Source organism: Oreochromis aureus, linkage group 17, assembly GCF_013358895.1.
Source record: "Oreochromis aureus strain Israel breed Guangdong linkage group 17, ZZ_aureus, whole genome shotgun sequence".
Classification (NCBI taxonomy): Eukaryota; Metazoa; Chordata; class Actinopteri; order Cichliformes; family Cichlidae; genus Oreochromis; species Oreochromis aureus.
Genome location: NC_052958.1, coordinates 28,274,625 through 28,284,925, shown reverse-complemented (window position 1 = coordinate 28,284,925; position 10,301 = coordinate 28,274,625). Strand labels below are relative to the sequence as shown.

Here is a 10,301-nt window from a genome sequence, read left to right as displayed (position 1 = left end):
GGTAAACAGAAACAAATGATCGCTGTTGTCTTTGCTTAATGATTGGTTTTAGTCCTGACAATCCACATTGCTGCCATTGCATCTTTCAACATGTGTGTGGGTCGATTTGAATGATCCACTAAGTGCAGCCACTCAGCCTAGCTGCAGATGTGTCACAAATTAATCTTGTAGTAAGCGATGGTGTTTCGCCACAGGTGGCAGTAGTGGACTGACCTGCATTTGAGACTGCTCCAGCTGCTATGTGATAGTCCGTAGATCTGCTACAAATTGCAGATCATATGCAAGTTTTGGAAATAAGTCATGAATATTCCTTGCTTAGCATTAAAAGTGAACATTTCTAGCTCTTCCCCACACTCAAAAACAGATGACAAACCAACTGACACACCTGAGTCACTCACTTTTTTAAATCCACTCACTCTCACTGGCTCTGTTTATTACTAATCCCTGTGTAACTGCTGTAAATTCACAGTAACTGCCATCTCCTTACAAACGTTTATTATATTAACCACACTTATACAGACTGTATATAACTGCCAACTCTCTCCAGCCATGTTGGTGACTTACCTATATTGGCTGAAAATGTTCATTTCCAGAGAAAAGACACAGGCAGACTCTGCTTACAGGATGTGATGTTACAACACTAGTGAAATATGAATGTCATATATTTGTTCAAGACATATTTCCTTGTTATGGGAAGAAATATTGAAGTCATCATGAACAAAGGGAGTGGTGATTTCTATAACTTTGTGTATATAATTTTGCATTTCTTACTGATGTAGGCCAAAAATGAATACATAATACCATTTCATTTATTTTAAAGGTTTATTTGCAAGACACAAAAACAGAAAAAAAAAATAAAAAAAAATAGAAAGTTCCAAATGTATTGTGCATGAAACGAATTCAAATGTGGCGATAGAGCCAGGTGCAGATGTGTGTCACAAGTTAATCTGGCTGTAGGCTATGGCACTTGGCCACAGGTGGAGCTAGTTGACTCGACTCCATTTGAGTGCACACAAAGTAAACTGCACGCTTTAGTTGCGAAGCGAAAACACTGAAATCTGAGTAATAACACGTACGAGGGGAACGGTAACGACGACAAGATTCTCCTGATCGTTTACTCTTGCTGTCCTGTGAACAGCATCGGCATGGTATTAATTGTTTGCTGTTTTCGCGATCGCCTCCTGCATGAGAATATCGCCAGGTAAACAAGAGCAACAAGACTGGTGGAGTGTGTTTGAGGTAACCTCACAAATATTAAAGATGAAATATTTGGTGTTTATTTGCCGTTTTGTCGGTAGCAGCTCCTGAAAAGCAAGTCTACCACACATCTGTTTCACCAACGCCAGTTAATCTGGAACACGGGGCCCCGCACCCAGATGTTCTACTCTTGCTTGAAGCTAAAAATACATCTGAATGAGACTTTGGAGACCAAGTCATTCAATCGTTTGACCTCTGCTGCTGACTTTTTTTGATTCTGTTTTGTTACATCTGTGACCCGTGGTAGGTACCTATTTAAAATAGGACAGAGCCGTAGGCGCACAGTCAGTTAAAAAGAATTTAATTTTTAACACAAAATAAAACAATGTAACAGCGGCACTTAAAAACAATTAAAAATTTTACCTTGTTTAAAAACGATAAAACTGTATGATTGCCCGTGAGACAGGATAAGCGCTGCGGGGAACCGTTTAAGAACAAATCAACATAGCACACAGGTTAAAAAGGGACGGCAATTCACACATAACCCCCAAATGGGCAAAACACTATAGAAAAGGCAACTCTTCAGTGCCGTCCTCACTCAGGCCACCGCTGTGCATGCAAAAGCGGCGAGACAAAAAAAGGATTCGTTTTCCCTGCAGCGCCTTCACCGTTCGCGACAATATATATCTATAAAAAAAAGGGGTTAAAATACTAAAAGAATCAATATCTGTGGTGCCTACTGATACAGAAAAAATTAAAACAAAACAATAATCGACAGCCGCAGCAGTCAGTCGGTCGAATTACACCAGTTTAAAACACACTGATGTGTCGGGTCCTTTGCCCGCAGCCAGAAATCCACTTGGCAAAGCAGCAGCTCGGTACTCTGTGAATAAAAGGCAGGAGATCACTTATGCTGGACAATAAAACACAGGAATATTCCTCAACTGAATCGTTTTGTTACCTGTCCACAAGTTCGTGTCACACCCTAATAAATGTGGGTCAGTGGCGATGAAGTCCACTATACCGTTCTCACGGGAGCAATGTTTCCCACCTACAAGGGTGCACATAACTATAAACCTCTGCCAACAGCCAGAGCTCAAGTGGTACATTTTTGTGTACCTACCGTTCTAACAGAAGTTTAGGGGAGGACCCATATCAGACTTTCATAGACAGAAAGTAACACCAACTTACCCAACTTGGACCACACACTTGCAGCTTCAGGTTTGCTGAGGAATACCTAATTGCCCACACCTGCGCTTATGAAAGGAGCACAGACCAGCTCCGCCCACCAGGGGCGGTTCCAAGTCTCCAGGTCTCACCTGTCACATCATCCAGGACCCGTATCTCATGATGCCCTTCTGTACCTCTTTTAGCCGACTAACATCCTTCAGGGCTTCCCTGATTCTGGCATCCAGCTTTCTTCCTCCTCATGATGGGCATTCTTGATCTTCAGGATGAGTTTATTTTCCAAGCAATGGATATGTTAAATGTAAAAACAAAGAAATAAAAACAAACAAAAAAACACTAAAACAATCTTTTTTCTTTATTGCTGATGGGAAACATACTGAAGTGACTCCTTAAAAATTTTCGACGTTAATTATTAAGAGATGAAAGTGTCATATATTTAAACATGACTAGAATCATCTAATAACCCACAAAACAGCCCAAAATTCTCCTTTCCATGAAAGAATAGCAGCACACACAGCTGCATACAGTGTAGGAGTGATGGAGTTTTCAGAGTGTCAGCAGATGGCGACAGAGAGCTTGTGAGAGGGCCCGGCCTGACTGTGGAACTGTAATCTTTTTGGCCTCACAGACTTCTGTAGAAGTGGAACTCTTTGCAACCATAGGTAATGCTGATTGCTGCCCATTAAAAAAAAAAAAAGAAAAAAAATGCAGGTTTAAGGCCCTTGCAATGCACTAGCTTCTTTTTCCAGACCTCTGTATCCATGTCCATATTTTATCATGTTTTAGTTCCTGCAAATACTTTACTGCCAGTTTGAGGTTTGGTGATTCACGTGAGTCCGTTTCTTTCAACGGTAAAAACGACTTTGCATTTTTTTTTTTTCCCCTCATATTTGTGTCTCCCATGAGTCGTCAACTGTTTAGTGGAGTGCCCATTGAAATTGATCATAAGATCAAAGTCATAATTTAAATTTTGTTGAGATGCCCTGCTCTCTGTATCAAAATTCCTCTCCTGATATTGCTGCACCTTTACCTCTCTCAGTGCACGTGGATGTATTATTATATACAAAGTGATTACCAGTTCTGTCTCTCCTTCATCTGCAGCTGATTCTTCTCATTTCAAAGCTGTATGTATGAAGCTTCTATCAGAATGTTAAAGTGGTGTGCTGCATGTTGCTGTCTACAGCCTGAGGATCATAAAAATAACAGTGGCTCCTCGTTGCTCATTTGGAATGCGTAGTCCTTCCTGCTTGACTCATTGGAAAGTTTTCCAGTGTATTATCTAGACTGCACTTAGCTAGTTTCAGTCATTATGCAAATGTACTGTTTATAAGATTTGGGGAAACCTGCAGTCAGCTGAGACTGAAGAAGTCACTTGGATGAGTGATGAAATGTTTCTCCCACTGAAAATGCTACGTCCAGATGAACAGAATCAACTTTTTGGGATTTACTTACCTGGATGATTGAGCGTGCATCAAGACGTTCTTTTGATTTGGTTTAATAATATGCTGCAGCAGAGAGAGCACTCTGGTCAAACACCAAACTCCTCTCTGAAGATGGGCGCTGCCCTGTGCCTTATATGCAAAGTGACAAAAGATACAGACAAAGACATTCCATAACACTTACACATTGCCACTGTGACCAAGTGGTCGGCGGGGTTATAAAAGAAATAATAAAATGACAACGCCACCTAGGGGAATTTCATCCCCAGGAAATATATGTTTAAGAAAAATAGATAAAAAGGAATAAAAAGAGGCCGCACAGATTCAAGGATGCCCACTGAGGCAGGTTGGCTCCAACATTAAAACAGTTTTATTTATAGTAAAAATGAATAAAATATTTAGAAACCAAGATGTAGCGTCATTGTTGACAGTGTCCTAAAGTGAAAATAAAACAATCATGGAACTTGGACTTACCAGCAGCCGTGGACCCAAAAGAAAATCACACAAAACGAAAATCACTGCAGCCCACCCGGTGCTGTACAAAAGAAAGTGTGAAAACGACCCACCACCTGAGGTCCCAGGGCCACTGGCACGTCCTTCGTCCACTGAAATAAAACACAAAAATATGTTAAAAGAATAAAAGGGACACTGAGCGTCTGGCTCGCTACAGATCATAAAAAAACTAACACACTTTAATAGCTTTAATAAAAGAAACCGCACACGCACACACACCACACTGGAAGGCTTATACACATTGTATATATATATATATATATATATATATATATATATATATATATATATATATATATATATATATATATATATATATACATATATATACACATTGTATATATATATATACACATATATACATACATATATATATATATATACACACATACAGATACACACATATATACACACAGTATATATATATATATATACACAGTATATATATATATACACACAGTATATATATATACATACACACATATATATACACACATATATATATATATACACACATATATATACACACACATATATATATATATATATATACATACATATATATATATATATATATATATATATATATATATATATATATACATATATATACATACATATATATATATATACATACATATATATATATATATACATATATATATATATATATATATATATATATATATATATATATATATATATATATATATATATATATATATATATATATATATATATATACATATATATATATATATATATATATATATATATATATATATAAAAAAACTTTGGTCCTTCAAATGAACAGGTACAAAAAAGAAACCAAACACATCAGACATCGCAATAAAGCTATTGCCAAATAAAGGTAACCTGAAGAACAGTGAAATTGAGATGATTTATATATACATTTATATATATATATATATATATATATATATAAATGTATGAGCTTGAACTCTGGGTCAAAGATGCAAGTAGCAGTTAATTATATTTCCTATCACCTTAAATCTTCACTCAAAGACAAGTATCTCTGACAGTGTATATACAGATGTATTATATATAAGAGACAAACATTGTTCTTTCAATATGTTGGCATTACTAAATTTGGCTCAATGCTTATATATATGTGTAAAAAGAAAATGTACGAGCTGTGATAACTGTTTGTGATAGAATGAAGAGTAGACTGATATATGAAATATTCCTTTATTGGGTGAGAAAATCAGACCATGTCATAACTGCTTTAAGTCTTACAGAATAGATATCAGAGCCTTAAACAGGCTGACTTCTGCTAAATGGGTCAAACTGGGCAGAAACTATACAAACACATAACATCCTTATAGAATATGATGTAACACTATAGATCAACTTAGCTCAGAATATATAAAGCATATAAACAATTACAGCAATATGATGCAACAAACACAGCAGTGCTACTAATCCAAAATACTCAAAGCTTCATAGAACTGAAACAAACATTTATTTTTAGCTCCATTCTGCTGCTGATACATACTTTAGGTTTCTGAATATTAAACTTGTTGCTGCCTTTCATAGTGTTTAACTTGAAGGCCCTGAGTACTTTCTCCCACACTGAAAACACTGGGATGATAACATTATTTGAACATTACCTAATAAGACTGATTCAGGACAGACAATTAGTTATGTTAAACTTTCCTAGCAGTCCTTCACAAACAGGGAACAGTCTGTATATTCTCTCCATCTGTCAGCTGCTGCTGGCTCTTCCTCCTCCTCTTCCTCACACACTGCTGAGTTTGTCCTGGTGGATCATCAGGGCCCTGTTTCAGAAAGCCGGTTTAGTGCAAACTCTGAGTAAGTATACCCTGAGTTAACGAAAACTTTGGGTTTTCGGTTTCACAAAGCGAGTTTAGATTAATTCTGAGTGAGTTACTATGACGACACACTCCGTGAAGCTAACCTGCCCCCTAGCAGGTTTACTTCAACTAACCCTGACTGTCTCCGCCTCTTTGTCGGAAACCTGACTGTAGGAAGTGTCAGACATGGCGTGCCCCTTCCTTGAAGAGCCAGTAGATGTTGAAGCCCAAATTCTCCGCAGAGCTCTCCGCCGGGAGAGAGTGATTAGAGCGCGTTTGGACATTTTATCATTTCCTGATGATTTTCTGTGTGAACGTTACAGTTTTTCAGTTATTCAAATAAATCTATAATTTATTTGAATAACATCCTCAGGCCTTATATTGCTCATATAAGGCCTGAGGATGTTATTCAAATAAAATATAGATTTATTTGAATAACATCAGCCCCCACCTGTTTTTCGGGCCTCCGCTTTTTTTCTGTTGGCTATAACGGGTCACATTTGAGCATACAGAGTAAGCAAATATGTACTTGTAATGTGCTCAGATAATTTCAAGTGCTTACAGAAAGAAAATTAATGTAGCCTCTAACTGCAATTGATTTACATAGGACAAACAGACCAAGCACTATGGCTCATAATACAATTACACCTTACCTGTTTGGACTATATTTTTATATTTCATTTTTACTTGCTGCCAGGAACGTTTGGGGCCTGTTGGGTTGCACCTGCGCTCACATCACAAAATAAAATGTATAAAATAAAAAATAAAATGAAATATGATAAAATAACGTGTTAAATGGGTGGAAATCCCTAGATCAATGTTTAAATTAACACTCATGCATTGACTCTGTCGGCTATGTTTTGCCATGCATGCTCCCTTTCTTTTGCAGCTGCGGCTGTGTTACTTTTTTTCTGCAAAATTTGCATGTTATCGGCATATGCTGCCATCAGAATTTCGGCCTCAAGCGCTGTAAAATACATTGACCGCGCCTTCTTTCCCTCCGTCTCCATGGTGACTCGCTTAATCTGTGCTCCACTAATCAGGGCTTTATGTATCCTCGTGCGCGCGCTTAACTTGGGGTTAAAGCAACTCCGCGTTGATTGAACTAATTGTTATCAGCCTTTCTGAAATCGAATATTCCGAGTTGAACAGCTCGGGGTTACTCAGCCCTGAGTATCATTTTTAACTCTGAGTTTTCTAAACTCGCTTTCTGAAACAGGGCCCAGGGGTGCAAAGCCTCACAGATGATGTGCAGCAGTGGGTCCCTCAGTCTGTCCTCACTCTGGACACTTGCAGTTGTCACACATGGAAATCAAATGTGTGATAAGCTGCAGGATTCAAACACAAGTGTAACTTATAAATACATGTTCATACTTTTATTCCACAATCAGAGAGAAAGAAACAGAGAGAGAGTGCAGGACAGACAGACAGGTGACAGTCTCAGGTGTATACACTGCTACAAAACAGCACAAGAGAAGGAGGATTTAGTGTTTGTGTTATTACGAGTGCTAAACAAGAAGAGCTCCCAGATGGTACAGTGGACACATGTGTGACTCCTGTGATTAAAGCATCTTTCTTTCAGCTTAACGAGTGAACCGTCAGCTCGTTCAAACACACGTTAAAGTCCGTTTGGCTCGACACCACCGAACAGAGGCAGCAATATAACATAGCTAACATTAACAGTGCAGTGAATCCTGCTTGTGCCGTCATATTCAGGACTGCAAACCGAGCAGCATCACTGACTTTCAGCTTGTTGTGTTTGTGGATATATGACTGACTTTAATTATCCATAAAATCATCACATTCTCTGTAAGATTAAGGTCGACTATATATATATTTAGAAGTAGAGGCTTTAAAACCAAGTTACCGCTGAAAGTACAAACATCACTAATGTCACATAACTTTGCCGACATGTGGCCAACAGTAATGTTTTAATGTTCTTAAACATTCGCACATAAATAAGTGACATAATATTCAGTACTTACTTTTGACAGTTCACTCTTCGGCCGCTCCCTTCTGCCGTATTTTGCGGCAAAATTATCCACACCCACCGCCGCGCTATGGATTGTGGGATATATGGGACCACGAAGCGTGCACCGGACCACGCTTGATATTTGGGGAAATCGATGGCGCATTTGGAGTATGCATTTGAAGTACACTTTGAATTGGGACAGCCGTCGTCGCGTGGCGGTGAGAACAACAGCCTGATACCTGCAGGCCTGACAACAGGAGATGTATCACTCCTGTAACACCTGTAACATTCAGCAGTCGCCTCATTGTTCTCACACACAACAAAACTATTGACTACACTACACACTAACTACACAAGATTTGCGCTAAACGTCGCAAATCTCTCACATCTCAAAACACCGCCGTCACTCCTAAAACTTCCCCACGTTTCTTAACAACTAGATGCCATGTTGCCATATAATTTTTTGATTGGTCGACACGGTACTTTTTTCGACCAATAGGAAAGGGTGGGGGTTTGGTTTTGTTTTTGTTCACAGGCGGAGAGTGCTTTCGAGCGTTTTCCTTACAAAACGCCGTTTTTACCGTTTCTTCCCGCAGTAAATATAAACAACGATAGTATACAGGAAGAAAACCAAACATTGCAGATATTTTTATCATAACTCTGGTTTTACATGGCCTATCAACACAATTTAAAAACTGGTATAAATTCCACACTTTTCCCGTCAATTGTTCCGTCTGTCCTGCTCACATCTCCAATGGTTGTACACGTTGTCATTAACGTGGCTTCACTCCACATCAGCCACGCCGCTTTGCTAGCTAAAACACCGGTGTCGGCACATAAGGACGCTGTCATAGCCTGTCAACAACGTTGATTGGCTGCGTATATACGAATGTGAATCGCATTATTGGCTGGACTATAGGATAAGGTGGCATCGTTCTAATCCCATACAGGAGCAGCCAGTCACTTACTGACTAACACTGCAAAACAGAATTGTTAAAGTTTTAATTTTAATTTCAATTTAGGTTAGATTTTTTTTGTGCGCAACGCAGATTTTCTGTGTGCTGAGACCGTGCCAGCAGTGCGCAATTGCGCACGTGCGCAGCTTAGAGAGAACATTGGTTTCCACACCACTGAAGTCGTTTTACCTCTCTTTTCAACCAACGGCATTCTTTCTTCAGTAGCCATTATCCTCTCCTCTCCAAATAACTTCTGCTTAGCTTTCCGAGCTTTCCGACCTTCCCTCGGGTCCTCTTAATTGTTGTGACGCGTGTTCGAAACGCAGAGAGGTGCGCTCGATTTCCACATGGAGCAGCGCGAGAGTAAAGCACGAGGGAGGTGCTAATAATCGGCTCAGTCATTTTTAATGATCGTTGAAAACCCAGATCGTAATCGAGATTAAAATTCGATTAATTGAGCAGCCCTACCACTATGCATCAGAGGGTTAATTACATCAATGTGAATTTTGTGGTTTGTTTTGTTCGACAAAGTATCGAGTCAGGTGTTGTACTTGGTTTTTCATAGGACAGCACAGAGTTCTGTGAAAAGTTTCTTTCTCACATGAGCTAGAGCTAAAGCAAAAAACTTCAGGCCCATAAATGTTTTAAAAAGTGAATAAATAATATTATACAATAGTCAGGATGAACTGTAGCACATAAACATTCGATGATAGACTATAAATATTTGACGTGTATTATGTTTATCCTATAGACCAGAAACACTTCATCATTTGAATGACAAACTAAGGAAAAATAAGAAAGAAGTACTGTGTCAGACTAAAAGAGTTGACTTTAGACTTAACTTGCTGTCGTCTGATCTTCAAGCTTACTGTATACCCATAAGGGTGGTATTTATGTTTTTAATTACATTTTTGAAAAAACAAAAAGAAAAACAAAAATAAATAAATTTCCCTTAATGATATAAGCAGTAAATGACACTATAAATTTAACTGATCTTACTTACTGGATATTGTATGTTTCTGTCATGAGTCATGCTCTGAGTGCGTGCACCGTGACGGCTCCACTCCGTCAGTTATTAAGAGTGCAAGCCTGGGAATGCTGGGCACCCCGTGGCTGGAATAAGAGAGCTGCACACTGAAGTGGGAAATGGCAGATATAGGCTGGTGGTGAGGAAAGTCCAGGACTACCAGTGTGTGTTCAG

General features: G+C 38.7%; 1 long non-coding RNA gene across 3 annotated transcripts; it reads right to left on the bottom strand.

Annotated features, from left to right (window-relative positions):
- Window positions 1-1,541: 1,541 nt before the first annotated feature.
- Window positions 1,542-9,345, bottom strand: LOC120433951. Of its 3 annotated transcripts, XR_005608860.1 has the most exons (6): window positions 9,290-9,345; window positions 4,299-4,429; window positions 3,838-3,956; window positions 2,389-2,644; window positions 2,159-2,248; window positions 1,542-2,080 (listed from the first exon to the last, which is right to left on the bottom strand). It is a non-coding gene; the product is annotated as an uncharacterized LOC120433951 (long non-coding RNA). The 3 variants fall into 3 exon arrangements; XR_005608859.1 differs by having other exon boundaries at window positions 3,838-4,429; XR_005608858.1 differs by having other exon boundaries at window positions 2,389-4,429.
- Between the last annotated feature and the right edge of the window lie 956 nt (window positions 9,346-10,301).